Raw genomic sequence first — 17672 nt, 5'->3', positions numbered from 1 at the left:
ATGTACCCATCAGAGGGTGACAGTGTCTTTGGGGTAAGCCCTACTTTTGATGCTCCTTCCTTGTGCCACCCTCTTCTTGGTGACACTGTACTTGGAGTGGCTTTGCCGCAAAGAACACATTCCCGCAGGAGCGATGCTGGGGGTGGGAAGCATGGCCTTGCATGCACTCTCTGAGGCTCAGCTGTACCTTGGGCTAGGTGACAAGGTGTGTGAGTAGGAGGGACGGATAGTAATGGAGAAACATGGGCAGGTGGAGGAGCAGGGAGGGAGGGGGGATGTTTTGTGTTGGAATGATTGGGTAGTGGGCTGAAGGGCCAGAAAAGAAGTGTCACGTAGAAGAGAAGGGTCATTGTGGGGCAGGTAGTGGGTGTCAATACCTGCCTGGTTGGTTGGTGCCATATCCTGGGTCCTGCATGCTGAGGAAGGGAGACGGCACTTATGGATGTCTCCTTGCTCCCCTTCACTCCAGACTGCAGGCTGGGTGAAGAGGAGACCCACTGTATGATGGCACCTGCTGGGCAGTGTATTGGGTGTGATGGTGGATGAGCAGTTCTCACTTGGCAAAGCAGCCTCATGAGCCTTCTTGTGGATCAGTAGCTGTGTTAATGCAAAGGAGCAAAACAGATGCACGGGGAGGGAAACATTAATAACAAGAGCAGTCAGTGCAGCCAGCTGAAACCATCTCATATCTTGGCAGCTCATGAGCTAGCGGCTCATCCTAATGATAGTGTCATACATTCCTTAGGATTTCAACCCTAGGACAGCCTGGTAGGGTAATGTTGTGTATGAAATAATAACATAGCTGCTCCAAGTGGGCTACTGCTTGCTAGAATTTCTCATTAGAAATATACTTCTGCTGGAAGAAAATTCTATCCTGAAGGGAACACCTATTTAGTGATCTTTTCTGTGATGAAGCTTTCTGTTTTTACTCATTTACAAGACAACTGCAACCCCCCAAAAAAGAAAGCCCTTGCCATGATGCACAACAGTGAGCAGCTGGTGCAGGTGTGTTCACTATAAGGTGCAGTCTGGTGTCCTCAGCTGCCTCTTGCCTCAGTGATGGAACCCCAGTGAATCCTGTCCTGGGACCTCTGTGTCTTCAGAGCAGAGCTCAGGCAAAGCAGAAGCTGCTCCTCAGCTCAGATAGGAGAAATGGGTCTGTTGTTTATGCAGAAGCTGAGATCTATTTCTCTTTCAAGCAATCACTCAATGGACATTTTCAGCCAGAAGTCCAAAAGATTTTCTAATGAAAACAGGGTGTTCTCCCTCTTCTCCTAAGTAAGACATAAACTTTGAATCACATGAATAGTTCACATAAAAAAAAAAGGCATGCTCATCCCAAATAAGTAGCATGGTTGAATACTGAAATTGATCTAGCATATCTGAAAAGTAGTCCTGCCACATTTTAATAGTGTTAATTTGAAGGTCTTTGTTTCTTATTCAGCTACATGAAGTAGCAGAAGGCAGTCACAAAAGCAATCCATGCTCCAAGGTAATAAACAGCTATTTGGGAAGCTGGAACAGTGTGTGTAAACAAAAGATACCTGATAAAATAATAACAAGACTATGCAACTGTGCTATCATAAATAAAAAAATGACAACTTAATTCAACAAATCCAATAACATAAATAACTAAAATAAGAAGCTGGAGGTAGAACAGGAAGGTTGCTGTAATATAAAACCGTGTGTAGTGTAATAAAACCATATCTTTTCAACCAGAACAACAGACATGAATTATGTGAAGGCATAAGAGAAACAGTATTTACGAACAGTAAACTTTAGATAATATAGTAATAATACTATCTCCTGGGAAGCCTGAGAAATCTCTATCATCTTCAGGCAGCTGCAAAGTTGTCAGCCCATGCAAGTCTTTACCTTGGAAGCTCTGGGCTCTCCTCTGCCTTTGCTCACAAAAGCACATGGGGTTTGTTTGATCTCCCCTTCCAGTCCTGGCAAGCCCTGACTCTGCCTGAATGAAGCACCGCACAAATAGGTGTGAACTTGAATGGTGTTTGTTTAATGGTTAAACTAAAATGTTTAACGGGAGCTGCTGTATGAAGATGCACTGTTTTGCCATCCTGCTTGTTTCCTAAAAGTTGGTAACTAAATCCCAGAGCAAACTGATCTGTCGTGAGTGTTTCCACTGCCTGTTATACACATAGAAGCTGTTCACTAGAAACATCAAATTAATATTAATCAGGTTTTTAATTTACAGGATATATTTTGGGGGCTTAAGGTTTTCAGGAGAGTTACTGAAAGCCCTTTGCTTGGCAGCAGACATGTCACCAGGTGGGTGAGCACCCTCCACCCCCAGTTGCCCTGCAGAGCCTGTGATGCTCCTGGAAAGTAGTGCTGGGACTCAGGCTTGAGGATATTTACTTAATTTCCCTCTGGCTTTTAAACATATACATATATGTACATGTATTTATATAACGGATATCTCATTTGCAGACACTGGGGAAGGGAGCTGTGCTTACAGGCAGGAGCTGAAGGGTCTCGTGGAAAACGCTGGGTGGGGGGGTGTTGCTAGGAGATGGAGACTCCAGTGTCTGGCAAAGTGGCATATTTATTTTTGGTGCAGATCACACAAAATGGTATTTGACTGCGAAGCAGGGTAGAAATCTCTTCTCTCTGCTTACGTTCATGTCTGAATGATCTGTCTTTGCATAGTAGCGTTGCAGCTTATTTAAAATAGAAATTAAATTTTGGGTGTTGTTCAGTCCAGCTGGAGGCTGGGTGTCTGCAATCTCCAAGCTTTTTTTTTTTTTTTTTTATTTTCTTTTTCCCTACTCATTGAGAAATCCCTTGTCTGAGCAGCAGGATATACGTCTCTGGTTTAGAGGCAGGCATCCTTGCATGCCTTTGGTTCCTTTGTGGCCGGTTGTCTCTTGTTTTTTCAGGCACTGTGAGTTAGCAGTCAATTTTTTGGGGGTTTGGGCTTGTTAAATATATCCTGCCAGGGCTTGTTCTCTCTTGCTTTGCTGCTTGTGCCCCCTGTTACACCCCGGTGCCAGCCGGGAGTCAGCCCCCCCATCTGAGCTGGCTGCACGTCCACCCTCCTCACAGACAGGGACTATGAGATGGCACTGGGAAAGCTGCCCTGGATTGCCTGGCCCTTCACTTGGGGCACTCAGCTCTCCCTGGTGTGCTGCCAGGGCTGGATTTACAGTAGAAATTAGGTCTGAGTGCTAAAACATGGAATGCTTTTTCACCCCTTTGTGGGATGCCGGAGTCCTGGGCAGAAACACAGGTCCCTTGTAGCTCCTGCCAGGGCTTATGCCACATGCTCACATTTTGCTAATGCTCCTCGTAGGCACTCTCTTCACTCAGTATGTAAGGGGCTTTTTTGGAAATGCAGGGCTAAACAGCAGGATGCTGAAGGGTTGGGAGGGCACCAGGCAAACCTGGGTGCTGCTTGTTGCAGCACTGGCTTCATGAACCTGCATGAACTTGCAGAAGGACTCGAAGCTGAACATCTCAAGCTGTGTCTGACTTGTCAAAGGACTTCACCTCAGCACCCTGAACTTGTCAGCCCATTTGGGAAGAGGTTATGATGCTGTATTTTTCCAGTTCAATGTGACCAAAAAAATGTCAGGGATGCTGTGCATCTGTTAATACAAAAGCTCAAATTCGGGGGCACGCTATCTACCCTTGTAAGTGCCCTAAATCTGTGGATTTTTGGTAGGATTTGCTTTCCCAGTCTGTTTTTGGAGGAGATGGTTAATGAGATAATGCAGCAGTGGGTAAACTGTGACATGTAAAATGGGGGTTTTTTTGAATGTTAGAGAAACTGCATGCATCAGAGGCAGCTTATGCACATTAGATTTATAACTAAGCAATTCCCATTTATATTATGTAAGTGATGTTATTTATCAAAACCCATGTAGTGTCCAAGAGCAGATGTTGAACCATTTGTGCTACAGTGTTGGAAATTAACTTTTCTGGGGATTATTCAAATTATTAGTTATTCAAATACAGTCCTGTGACTGTAATATAATGTAACAACAAGCAATATTATTCCAAAAATGTACTAGATGTGGATCTGAAGTTGGTTATGGTCTCTTGTTGGTACTGGGTGAAAATCTGAACTGTATGTGATGCTCCAGTGGGAATGTGTGCTGAAAACTCTCCCCGAATCAGAGTGGTGAAGGAGTGTGATATTTCTTACATTGAAAATAGAACATTTTAAGCATGGACATGATAAACATCCATTTAACGAGGAGTCTGCTGAAAAGAGACTGCTTGCCTATGCAAGCACTGAGTGCATACACGCTCTACCAGCAGCTAAAGAAGGACATTGTTTCTGAGTGGATTACTACGTAAGAATGAGACTTCGGGGTAAGATTTTATTAAGGGCATAAATGAGTAACTAGATTCCTCAACTCATTAGAATTTAACAGTAATTAATTCCTGTTATCTTTTTATATGCTCTATGGTTAGTGTGATGGTTTATTTGGGGGTTTGGGAGTCATTTTTAAAGTAGATAGTTATGGTTGGACTCTATGATCGTAGACGTCTTTCCAACCTTAACAATTCTATGATTCTCTATGCACTAGTCCTTTTTGTGTAGTCATGGAATCAACCCTTTAGGCTTTATCCACAAATATGAAGCACAATGTGAGCTATATTGAAAGGTGGGGGATATTTTTTTATTTTCATGCAGTCTTACCCTCCTTTTCTTTACAAGTTGTGGGCAGTACAGCCCCTAGAGAAACATTGTAGCCTGGAGCTCAACAGTAACTCCTGGAAGATAACTTCTATCAATATGAAGGCAAAAGCAGTGACCATGTGAGCTGCTTATAGCATTTTTTTTAGTAGTTTGCCAAGTGTGTTTTCTTTTAGGGTGTAATCTGTAGGATAATCCCAGCTTCACTGGGAAAGCACTCACTGGTGAGGAGGAGTTTGAAGTTTATCATCACCCTTCTGTTTACACCCGTGAGCAAATAGGGTGCAGGGACAGACTGAGGAAGAGTTTAGGCTTTGGTCTACTGCCTGTACAGTAGATCTGGCCTTCTGACCTTGATATGAAATGCTGTTTAAAGATCCGTGACCTTGCAGAATCAGTCCACTATTTCCTTGCCCTGTCTATAGTGCTGCTCTGTATCAGAGCATTGCAGCAAACAGGGTAGAACAGCATGTTCCCCACGTCCACAATGGCCAGGACAAGAATAGGGCTAAAATTAAACCACACACAGATGGTATGAAATGAAGAAATACTTGAAGTGCGGCTTATTGAAGTGCCAGAATCTGTTATTTGGACGGGATTGTGGAGTGCAGATGTTCCTGCCTGGGGTGGAGGGACGCTGCGAGCTCAGCCCCTGCACGTCTAGTGCCTGGTTCATGTCTCACCAAGGACCTCAGGATTTGGGTTCATCCTCTGTGTGATGATGGGCAAGCCGTCAAGGGTTACACGAATTTAAGGGTTGAAGTGCCCAAAGTAGGAGAAATGTAGCTGAGCTGAAGCCTAAAAATCCCCATCCAAACCTTCCACTTGGCTGCTGCCAAGCCCTAATGTTTAAGTGGCTTTTATTATGTTTTTGCTTTTAAGCTCCCCACCTGGGAATCTGCCAAAAGTTAGACCTCTCTTATTAACCCAAACTGCTCCGTTTTTAACACTGCTGAGCTGTGAAGTCACTAAGCCTAGAACAACCCATGGTGACAGTATTCCTCTGCATCTTAGCAGCTGCATCTTAGGACCATCTTTAGTGCCTTGTGGTACCTGCAGTTCAGGACAAAGCTTTACTTGGGGGAAATCAGGAATTCTAGTTCCCACTTCCAGTTGTGTCAACATGTCAACTTCAATCACCATTTTTCAAGCAAATCTAGATATGATATTTTTTTATTTAGCCCTCAATCAGTCTGTGTTCCAGTTCCTCATCCTCGTACCTCATTCCTTCTCCCTGCCTGTGTCTGAGAGGGCATTTTAGATTGGAAACTCTCAGACCTGTTCTGAAAAATGTATGTATTTATGGCAGGACATTACACTTCGTGGCAGGCTGTTAGTATGATGGGTTGGCTGTACTCTTGACAGATTTGTCCCCGCTGTTGTCTGTGCCGGGTCTGAGCGTCCCTCGGCCAGGCTGTAACACATAGTCCTGTTTGTGTGTGTGTTTTTAATAACCATGTTGTTTTAACTGAAACGCCTCTTTCTGGGGCTGCCACTCTGGGAGAATCACTCTCGCCCTCTCTCATCACAGTGGCAAACTGAGAAAGGTTTCCTTTAGTCAGCTGGGGGAGAGGAGGAGGATTTATGAATCGGAGAAACACATTCCTGATGTGGAGTAGGCACATTCCCCATTCCCCCCCAATGCCCCCCGCTCAATAAAAGCACCATTTGTGTGGCAAATAGCCAAGGTTTTTATGAATACAGCTCTTACTTTCTCCAGCTGCTAGAAACCTTTCTCAAATATGAATTAAAATAAAAAGCCTTGCTAGACACTTTTAGCACTCATAATTCTGCTATTTTTGGTCTGCGGTGGGGAGTTCTTGCATCAGAAATCTTGGTTGGAGAGGCTTGAGTGGCTTCTTTCAAATATTATGAAATTGAAAAAAAAAATCTGGAAGATGTATGACTTTAAATAATCTTCCACATTATAAGGATCATCAGGAACTTGATGTGATTATGTCCCTAGATTTGATGCTTCCCTCACTGTTGTGGCTGTGAAAATCTATCTCTGATATTTTATAGAGCCTTGCCCTTTCTTCAGAAGCTATTGGGGTGGGTTCTTGAGGAACTGGCCCAGTTGAGATTAAGTATTTTTAATAAATCAACTCCTGGGGAAAAAAAGATAGAGGCTGCAATTGATGCATAAGAACGTCTTATAGGTTTAAAGAAAAGCATTTTAGGTTCCATCATGGAAATGAGTTTTGGTAAGAGATGTGGGAAACCACAATAACATTAAGAAGATGGCTGAACAGTGAATTTGCAGTTTGCATAGCAGAGTGTGAGCAGGGGGAGATGTCTCGGGATTTGTCAGGAAGGCAGGCGAAGGGCAGGGAGATGTGCTCATTTAGCTGCATGCCGAGGGGATCCTGGAGGAAAGGGGGTGCTTTTTCCAGGGGGGATGAGTTTGGACAGTTTGCTGTTGTTAGTGATTTTCTGTATCAGCCCTGTATTAACTGTGCAAAAATAAAAAAAAATATTTAAAAATCCATTTCTGGCAGCATAAGTCATGCTTTCTCCCTCTCCCCTCAACGTCCAAGCATACTTTTGAGATAGCAGCCAGAATCATTTTTGATATCCACAACCAGTGACAGCAGGATTGCTTTCCTGGAGGAAGGGGCTCACACGGTGCCTGTGCGGCCACAGGCACATCAGGACCTTCCCAGACATTTTGTGCATTTGTATTCCAGCCACGTGGCAGCCAGTGGTGCAAGGAAAAAATTCTGGACAAATATAAAAACTCACTCATATTTTGAACATGAATCAAGAAAATGTGTCCGGGGAGTGGAATCTAGTATGTTGGTTGCAGTGGCATGAAGATGGAGTGGATGTAAGTTGCAGTCATTCACTGAATAGTCTCTCATATATTCCTAGACATGTGAACATCAAGGAGAGGTGGAACTGAGAGCAAATCTCACCTTATGAATTAGGATGACATGGCAACAGGATGGCTCAATTTATTTGCAAGTTTATTTGCAAGAGCAGTACAGATTTTTCACTTCTGTTGCATTAGCCTGAATCCTAACCAGATCAGAGATAAATAGCAGAGCCTCTTAGAGGTGGAAAACTAGGCAAAGGGCCATCAATGCCTTTGCATCATGATCTACACTCAGAAATATAGACTTTTTCTGACTACTAGGAAAAAGAGAGTATTCCCCCCATTGCACATCAATCATCTTTGAGGATGAAAAGTTCCATGTCTGTAATGGTTATGCCAAGGCTGCCACAAAACAGATGCTCGGTGGTGATTACATGACTGGCATTTTAGTGTGACTGTGAGTGAGAGGCTTGTCCAAGGCTGTGGCAACATCGTGTATGTGGGTCACCGAGCTTAACACGGTAGCAACAGGAAACGTGTGTGAACTGTCGCGCTCATTTGGAGAGAGGACTTAATTATCTAGAGGCTTTGATGAGAAATAATTGCTAAAGGCTTTAATACAAGTTGCCATTGTCCAAGAAGTTCTTGTCCCTCCGCTGCTCTGCAGGAATTTTGTGTGTCCAGGCTTACCCCGGTGTTGATGGAGCAAAGTGTGCTTCCATATGAAGGAGAGACATCTTCCGTGGGCAGTAATGATCCATCAGCTGAAGTGGGGGAACACCTCACAGCACAGCAACCTGACCATATACAAAAGACTTTAAAATGCATGCAAATCCTGACTTGCAGCACTCCTAAGGCATTTTCCTCTCCAACCTGTGTGTCTTACTATAAAAAGCATAAGGAGTTAGGGCCTCACCAAAGGGATGTTACTCGTATTTTACCGATCAGAAGATAAACCATAAATCACACATAATAAAGGGTGTTTTCCCTGATTCCCAGGCTTCTGAGTTAACCTCTGTGCAATGCTTTCTTTAATAACTCAGCAGCGTATTGTGAAAATAAACCTATATTTGACTATCTGTGTTAAAAACAAACAACTCAAAACCTCTTTCATGAGAAATAACAATCTTTTGGCTATATTTTGTGTACCTAAGTAACAACCTCATAACACACCAATCATGCCCACTAGATGTGTGCAGCAGCAGTATCAGACAGTTAGGGATATCGTATTTTGCTTAGGCTGTGTTGTGTGTTAGTGCATCAATTTAATTTTACAGTCTGCTTGATATGCCTGCTTTTATAAGCAGGGATATCATTTTACTTGTGTCCTATTACAAGTTTGTGCATTTGTATAATTTTCCATTTTTATCCAATGCATGCTGAAAGCAGTCAGCTTTTCCCATGGACTTCAGTGTATCACAGGATCACAGAAACACAGAATATGCCGAGTTGAAAGGGCCCCACAAGGATCATCAAGTCCAACTCCTGGCCCTGCACAGGACCATCTCCAAGAGTCACATCATGTGCCCGAGACTATTGTCCAACTCTCTCAGGTTGTATCAGGAATTTACTGGTTAATTTGAGAAATTATATATTGTAATAATCCTGCAAATGTTTTCTAACCAACTCATGTGATACCGGATATCATTCTACAGTAGCATTTTTGGCCCGTTCTTTTGCCTTGTGTAAATGAAAGCAATTTTCACAGCTGGCCTTCCCATCAGTTCCTTTTGCTGCTTGGAGATTAGATCTGCTAATCTGGTTTTATCATTTCTGTCAGTCAGCCATGCTGGTTTAAACCTTTCTGCTCTGGTTCCAGTTCAAGGATGCCCTCTTGGATGTGAGCCTTGGGGATAGCGCGGCCGTGGGAGCCGCGTTTGCATCCTCTGCAGAGGTCTTTGGAGACCTGCTCTCAGATGAGAATGTTAGTTTTTCACAGCCCACTTAAGTAGAAATCAAAATGTTTTTGCCAAGTTTGCTGGGCTGGGAGGAAAAATCTGGGAGACCTGCAGATGTAGGTGGAATCTCATGAGCTTCCCTGGAGAGCCCTATGCACATATTGCTGTGCATCCCAGCAATTACCGTGACAAAGCTTAATCACTAACAAAGTGAGGTCTCATTAAGTCCCTTGCTGACATATCTGGGCTAGGCTGGGGTTTTTAACAAGTAGAAAACACAGATGACTTTGGGTCTTGTAAGTTGACATGTGGAAGCGGAGCCCTGCTGTATTTCCCAACCATCTGAGTTGCACATGTTCAGTGACGGTGCTCATGATTTGGCTGTTATCTCTGTATGGGAGAAATGGAAGATAAATCTGAAGGTTTTTCCAGACAAAAGGAACTTATCAAGTAATACTGCAAGCAGAGCCAAGCTTGGATTTGGTCCTTATTTTGAGCTGAGTGGAAAGAAACTGTGGCCAAGGATCAGCTGGAAAATCATTTAACCCTCTTTGAGATTGAACAGCAGCTTTGCTGAGAAAGTCTAATTTGGAATACAAGCATGAGGAAAATAACAAGAGCAATGATTGATACAGTGATTGACAGCATGTCATGTAGGACAACCTGCAAACTCGGCTCCTGAAGGTTATACCATGTGTGATAATGGACTCTGATGAGGTGGAGCTATAAAATATGAGAGGTTATAGAGGAAAAAATGCTGCTTCTGATCCTTTTCACCTCTTCTGATGTGCCTTTTCCTTACCCTGCCTGTGTTTCAAATTCTTTTTCAGGCATTACATTTGTTGAGGCAAGTAGAAGAAGAAGATGATTAACTGAACAAATTCATGCATCCTAATATTGAGGGCTTTTTTATTTATTAATTCCTCATTGTTACATCACAATTCTCTAACCTCCAGCTCATGCTCTATGTTCACTTGACTGTATTTGCTGTGAGTCTTTTTTCTCAGTTTTCTTTATAGTCTGGCTCTTTTCTTTCATTATTATTTTGTTGAGCCTGGCTCTCTCCTTTTAAAGGCCCTTGAATACATTCAGAGGAAGGTAACAAAGCTAGTGACAGGACTGGAAGGCATGTGCTGGGAGGAATGGCTAAGGATGTTGGGCTTGTCTAGTTTGGAGTCAAGGAGGCTGAGGGGTGACCTCTTTGCTCTCTACAGCTTCCTAAGGAGGGAATGTGGAGGAGGTGCTGAGCTCTTCTCCCTGGGATCCAGTGATAGGACATGTGGGAGTAGCTGAAAGCTGCACCAGGGGAGGTTTACACTGGACATTAGGAAGCATTTTTTTACCAAGAGAGTTAATTGTATTGAGGAATTGTATTCCAAATGATAAATGATAGATAAATGATGAAAGCTACTTTTTCTCCTTTCTAAAGTGATTGGAGCTATACAGATGGAAAATGGTGGATGGGATTATTGGCTAATGCCTATTTTTGGAATTTAAGGCACATTGGTGCTGTTGTACAAGGATTCCCCTCCTGTGGTTTAAGTGAGCTGAATATGCTGTACTGTGGCTAAAAGGAAGAAGTGGAAATCAAATCCATCTCATGCTTAGCTGTGCAATGAAATTACTCTGGATGGCCAGATCTTTATAGTGAACTGCCTATGAAGTTACCCATTTCCTTTGACTGGCAAAAGAGCTGTGATATCCAGATAGGCTTTGAATTCCATCTCTCTCTTCAGTCCACAGTAACCAACCTTTTACACAGGGTCATGCTGCAGGATACTCTTAGGTCTCCATGTGGAGTAGAGGCAAGTTTTACTCTTAAGGCAGTGCTTCTAGTGCTTCTTGAGCCCTAGTGAAAAAAGCCTGTGGTTTTTGTGGAACTCATAGCTGAACATCCAGAGTCCTTGCTGCTTATCCTTCATTTGGAGTCAAATGCTTTCCTGTTTTTATGAAGGATGAGGCTCTATATTATCAACACTGTTTTCAGCACAAATTCATAACACAGCCCCATACTAGCTACTATGAAGAAAATTAACTCTACCTCAGCCAAAACAGCACAAACTGCTAAGAAAAAAGCCCACGAGAACTAACCTCATAACCCATTCTACTCCAGCTGCAAAGCAGAGGATTTTGGTCTGCCTTCTTTAACATAAACACTGAACAGTGTCTATTAAGACAACTCTCCAAAACAAAACCCTATCAAAACAGAAGGCATTGCATATGCTATTTCCAAGGGCAAAAGGGGGACTCATCACTTAGTGCATAAATTAAAGTCATTTCAGTATTCAAGGTATGCAAACCTGTGGGACATGTACTTATGATTACTTGATATTTCCCAGTTATTTTTAACTGATGTATCATCTGATGCAAATCTCTCTTTATAAAATGCAGAGTAGCTCAAAGAATAGAGCTCCTAAAATCTTGGTTCAGGAAGCGTTTTATCAACCTTTGGAATTCAGTGAGAACTAAGACAAAATTAAAGATCTGTGTCAGAGAAATTTGAGATGTAAACATCTGCTGGGCTGCCTTTTGCATCCTGTAGGGAGTTTGTGTGATTTTTACAGCAGTTTTTGTCACCTAACGCAGAGGAATTTTGAGCCATAGCTTGGGATCCCTTGGCACTGTTGCACAGCAGTCAGTTAACAGGAGACATTGTTCCCTGTAATGTAATGATGTTATTATTTCAAATATTTTGTTCAAGTTCTTTAATCTCTCCTCATGATCATGCCCTTCTGCATTTTTAATTATCAATGCTTCACATGAAGAAATGCTGAAGTATGAAAGATTAGATAAGGAAACATTCAACATCCAGAAGCACTTTGCACAGAAGGGCTGTGAACAGGATGGTTTTATTGATTTGGTAAACCAGAGCCTGTGTTTTATCAGCAACACACACATCAAAAGCACTGTGCACAATAAATACACTAACAATTTCTAATAGGAAAGAGAACCCGTGAAGAAGCATGGTGCTTCTTCTTGCTGATTCATGTGAGAGAACAAAGGGAGTGAGGTGGTTTTTTTTAAAATGGGGAATGATGGAATAGGTCTATGAGAAAAAGATTAGGCTCATTTCAAATCTGGGGGTAGCTGGTTTGCTCCTGATTCAGAGTGATTCATGAGCTGCCACACATCACAGACATATGGCTTCAGCCAGCACCCAAGGGAGAGAGGGCATCACTTAGGGTCTCCAGGCTACCTTGGGAACTGTGTTGAAAGGGGGAGCTAATTCTGGAGAGTAGATCCAGCTAGAACAACCTTAGGCTCTTCTCCTGTGCCCTCAGGTTGGGGATTTCAACCATGCCCTGTAGACACCATATTTACATTCAGATATAACTGGTGAGGTTGGCTCTGTCCTTGCCCTGTTATTTTCCTGCCTGAATTACTGTGCAGACCTGCACCTGTTTCTGACAGCTTTTGCTTCATTTTATCATAAAACAACTCCTAATCAATTTAAGCCGAGCTTTACAATGACAGGTCTAAACCAATATGAAGTCTCACTACCCTTCTCTGCAGGTTCACCTTAGGTTAAGCTTCAGCAGATCTCCCAGATGCAAACTCTGGTGTTCCTGATGTCATGAATGACATCAGGCAACATCCACCAGCATCTCCAGTTGGGTGGGAGCTCTGTTCTCTCTTAGGGACATATAAAATTGAAGGGGAAAGACATTTTAGCAGGGCCTGTTGTGACAGGACAAGTGGTTTTAAGCTAAAAGGGGGTCAATTTAGACTGCATATAAGGAAGAAATTTTTTTATGATGTGAGTAGTAAAACACAGGCACAGTTTCCCAGAAAGGTGATGGATGCCCCATCCCTGGAATCATTCAAGGTAAGATTGGATGGGGCTCTGAACAGCCTGCTCTAGTAGAAGGTGTCCCCGTTCATTGCAGGAGAGTTGGAAGTAGATTGTCTTTAAGGTCCCTTCCAACCCAATTATTCCATAGTTTTCGGACAGCCATAGCCCCATTTGGGGCCTCATTTACAATCTTTCTGTCCTGCAGAATAGTGGAGGAAAGGACACACATGGGACTATCAGTAGTATGTTGAAGAAACCAGTTAGAGTGTAAACAGCATCTCTGGAAAAACTTGGAGCTGAGTTTTGCTCAGGAAGCCCAACACAAACACCCCTCCTCCTGGTGGGAGATGCAACAGGCCCCCTGCCTTGTGTCCTGCCAGCTGTTTCTCCATGCAGCACACTGTCCAGCTAGTCCTCCTTGCAGGTCAGGGGTAATTGCACTTATTTCACAGGCAGCACTACCCAATGGATGTTCTTAAATACACTTCAAGGATGGGCCTGATCTGACTAAGATCAGTAGACTATGTATGTTCTTCCCACATTAAAGCCAATTAATTTTGGATTGGTATGAGTGAGAGCAAAATATAGTCCAGTTTCTCTTCTCTGTGAATTAGTTCACGTTGGCTGAGATTGACTCTTGCATCTCCCCTGGAGGCAGAGCCTCCTGTAAGTGTGAAGGCTGGGCTTACACGGAGCCATTAGAGCAGGGGAAGGGCTTTGATCTCAAAATTGCACCATTTGAAACTGCAGATGAAAAAAAAAAAGAATTAATAAAACAACGAGCAAGCCTGCAAGTGAATCATTTTAGCTTCCACCAAAACAGGCTCAGTCCCAGTGCCTCTAAAATGGGAGCACAACTCCAGCAGGACCCCAAGGGTACTGAGATGCAATGCTCCTGACGATGCAGCAAGAGCAAGGACATGCCAGTTTTGGAAGGGGTAAGATGCCAGCAGAGGCAAAGAAAAGCAGGATGAGTTGTGGGTGGGAGTGTGCCATGGCTCTTGGGAAGCGATGGTGAAGGGGAGCTGTGAGCCGAGAGCCAGAGTAGGAGGCAGGGGAGGAGCAGGTCTGCGCAGCCTCTGCCACTCTTGCCCCAAGCTGAGTTTGTGCTGTGGAGCTCCTCCAGCATGGCACAGTGCCCAGGCAAATTCGGCTGGCTCTGCACCCTAATGCCACTCAGCAGCTTCCAAACCAGACCTGACTTGCACCCTGCCAGCTCCGGGCAGGAGCAGAGCAGCCTGAGCAGGGTGAATAGACATGCCTTGAGGATATGTCTGCATTGCAGTGCAGAGGTGAGACCTCGGCTTGGCGAGACAGACCTGAGCTAGTCCTTGGGAGCCGTGGGGCTGCGATGCACCCAGAACATGTGGGGGATGTGTCCCTGGGCTCTGGGAAGGGGCTGTGGAGGAGGAGGAAGGTTTTTAGCCTCAGCAAGCCTCATGATGCTTTTGGAGACTGAGGCTGGGTGGTGGAAGGACTTTATGGACTAGCACGTGCTCTGCTCATCAGTGGGGTGGTCATTCTGTAGAAATCATGTGGGAAAATCATAGAATCGTGGAATTGTTTAGGTTGGAAAAGACCTTTGAGATCACTGAGTCCAGCCATTACCCCAGTGCTGCCAAGATCACCACTAAACCCTGTCCCCAAGTGCCACACCTACACAGTTTTTAAATCCTTACAGATATGGTTTACTACACCACTGTCCTGGACAGCCTGTTCCAGTGTTTGAGAACCCTTTCAGTGCAGAAGTTTTTCCTAACATCCAGTCTAAATGTGCTGACCAGCAGCACTGCAAAATGGACAAAATGATAATGCTGGAATTTGGGTAAAGTACACTGCCCTCTTCCTTAGGATGCATGGATCTTGGGGTTTGACTGAAGATCCTCAGCCCCACACCCTGGCACTGGGACAAACTCCAACCCTTCAGTTGGGTGGTTCATTTCCAGGAGACAAAACCACTCAAACAGATTTTAGATGGCTCCAACAAATTTTACCTTCTGAAGTTGTCCTAACTCCTGAATCTTTCTGTGCTGCCAATGTGGTTGCTTATCCCTGAAATTATTCTACATTACAGGGACAGAAAAAAAAAAGAGTAGAGAAAGAAATGGTCAGAAGAAGCTTCATCAAAGAAAATCACAGGTGATTTTCAGTGGAATCTTGGGAAATAAAATCTGGTGTGAGCCAGCAGCTTAAAACCAGAAGAATGACTGTAGTCCCTGGAAGAGGAGTGGAAGTGACCTTCCTACCAGCAGCTCCAGGCACCTACGAGGCTTCCTCTGCTCTCAGCACTCAGCACTAGATGGCATCCAAGGGGGGAATTTGGGCTCCTGAATGCAGTCCTGGGCTGTGAAATTAAAACTGTAGCTGAATCAAAAAATTCCCCATTTCCCCATTCCATCTGGATGGGGAAAAAATCAAAGGGCCAAGGCAGTGGAATTTTTCCATCTCCTGCTTTCCATCTCCTGTACCTCGTTTGTGTACAGCTCGCTCTGAGGTCTGTTCCACCATCGCAGCTGAGTCCTGGGCCATCAAAACAGGAAAATAATCTGCCAGGGTGAAAAGCAAAGCCATCATTCACACATCAAGGTGCATTAAAGCCTGCAGGGGTGCATTCACCCATATCCTTTCTTTCCTTTGAATGCTGCCAGCCTCATGGCCTCTTGGATGCACAGCACACTACGTATGTTGGTGTCTGTTCATGTGCTGTCCCTTAGTGTCACCTAAGGTGTACAGCCTGGGGACAGCTGCAGGTGACTGGAAATGCAGCTGCTCTGAGATGGAAAACATTTCCTAATGAAGGAATTACCTTTGCTTCATCCACCTTGTTTTCTAAAACAAGCCAAATTGTCCTTTAATGGACATTAATGGGATTGGGTAGAAAGCAGAAGCACCACAAGAGACGGGTCTTGCCTGGCAGATTTTTTTCTCCTCTTTACCTTGAAGGTGTCTTTCTGATGATGTGAGATGAGGAGGGGGAGTGTCCAGCACCTCTCCCTGTGTCATGTCTGTGCCCTGCTGGGACGAGGGCAGGATTAGCCCCCCACCCCTCCAGCTTGGGTATCAAATTACTTGCTTTTATCATCTCTCAGATTAACTGTGGTCATGAACCAGCTTCTCAGGAGAGGCAGCTGTGCTTGGCCGCATGGTTCAGGGACGTGGGGCTGGGGGCCAGCACCCAAGCAGGGGCTCGGAGGCACTGCTACGCACAGCACAGAGTTGAACACGAAGGTGCGAGGCACAGACAGGTAATGAGTAAGTGTCTGTGGGTGGCTGCCGGGAGGTGCAGGAGCCATGGCAGGGGCACAGCGTTCCCTCCCCGCCTTGTTTGCATGCTGCAGGTGACCTTGAGTTTAACAATTTAATGAGCACTGTGCAATTACCAGCATCATTTCCTCTGCCCTGTCCCCAGTTAGGAGGGTGCCGCGGTCCAGGTCCTGGAGGGGACTTTAAGGCCGTCTCTCCTGAGCCTCTTCACTCCCTCTCTAGATGAACAAAGGCTTCTCAGGGCTGAGTATCCCACCTGGCCCCGCAGGGGCTACCCACAGATCCCCACTGCCTTGCCCGTGCCGGCAGTGCCCCAAACAGCCCATGGAAGGAGCTGCCCTGACCTTATTGGAGCCAGAGCATCTGCCGTCCCCACCTCGCCACCCCCGCAGCATTTTAAGGGAGAAATGACGGGGGTAGGCGCTTGGTTTCCCCACTTGCTCAATCACAGGTATTCACTCCTGGCGTACATCTATCTTGTGATTCACGTGACAGGCAGGAAAGGAGCTACTGGGGTTCGACTCTTGTTTCACTTGGAGGTCAGGCACCAAAAGGGGTTGGGGCTCATCACCACCCAGAAACCACTTTCCCTCTGAAACACCTTTGTGCTCATGCCTTTTATTTTTCTTTTCCTTGTGTTTTTCTGGTGCGAATACAGCTCCAGGCAGGGATGCAGGAGAGCCTTATCGGGGTTCAGCTGGAGTTTGAAATACTTTTCTTCCCAAAAGTATATGTACCTACAAGAAATAGCTTCAACCCAAGCCCTCAGTAGGCAGAGGTACTACAGAGTGCTGTTTGTGTGCCCATTTCTTCTACCTGCAATTATGGAGAAATTGCCATCATGTAAGCAGCAGCTGTATGAATAACTTTATTATTTGTTATTATTAGTCCTACATGTGTGTTTTTCTTGAGATCATATCTGCACAAGAAGGCACATTAATAATAATAGCCTTTTGAACTGGTCAAGTTTAATTTCTATGGATCGTGAAACTTTTGAAGCAAGGTACTGTTTATTGCTTTCTTTTAAAATCAAAGGTTTTAAGCTGCAGCAGAGAGACCTCTGTGTTGTCCAGGCTGAGTTCTTGTAAGGGCAGGCGGTCATGTTGTGCTCAGTCTCCTCATCTGGCATCAGCAAACTGGTCTCATGTTACAGCCTGGTGCCAAGCTATTTTAGGAAGCAAGATTCCCCTTTATGCAACTATTTTTCATGTGAGTTTAAGTACTGCATTTATTTGC

This window comes from Manacus candei, unplaced genomic scaffold (assembly GCF_025592945.1).
Source record: "Manacus candei isolate 608988 ecotype Guabito, Panama unplaced genomic scaffold, ASM2559294v1 h1tg000005l, whole genome shotgun sequence".
Lineage (NCBI taxonomy): Eukaryota > Metazoa > Chordata > Aves > Passeriformes > Pipridae > Manacus > Manacus candei.
This window is presented reverse-complemented; position numbering follows the sequence as displayed.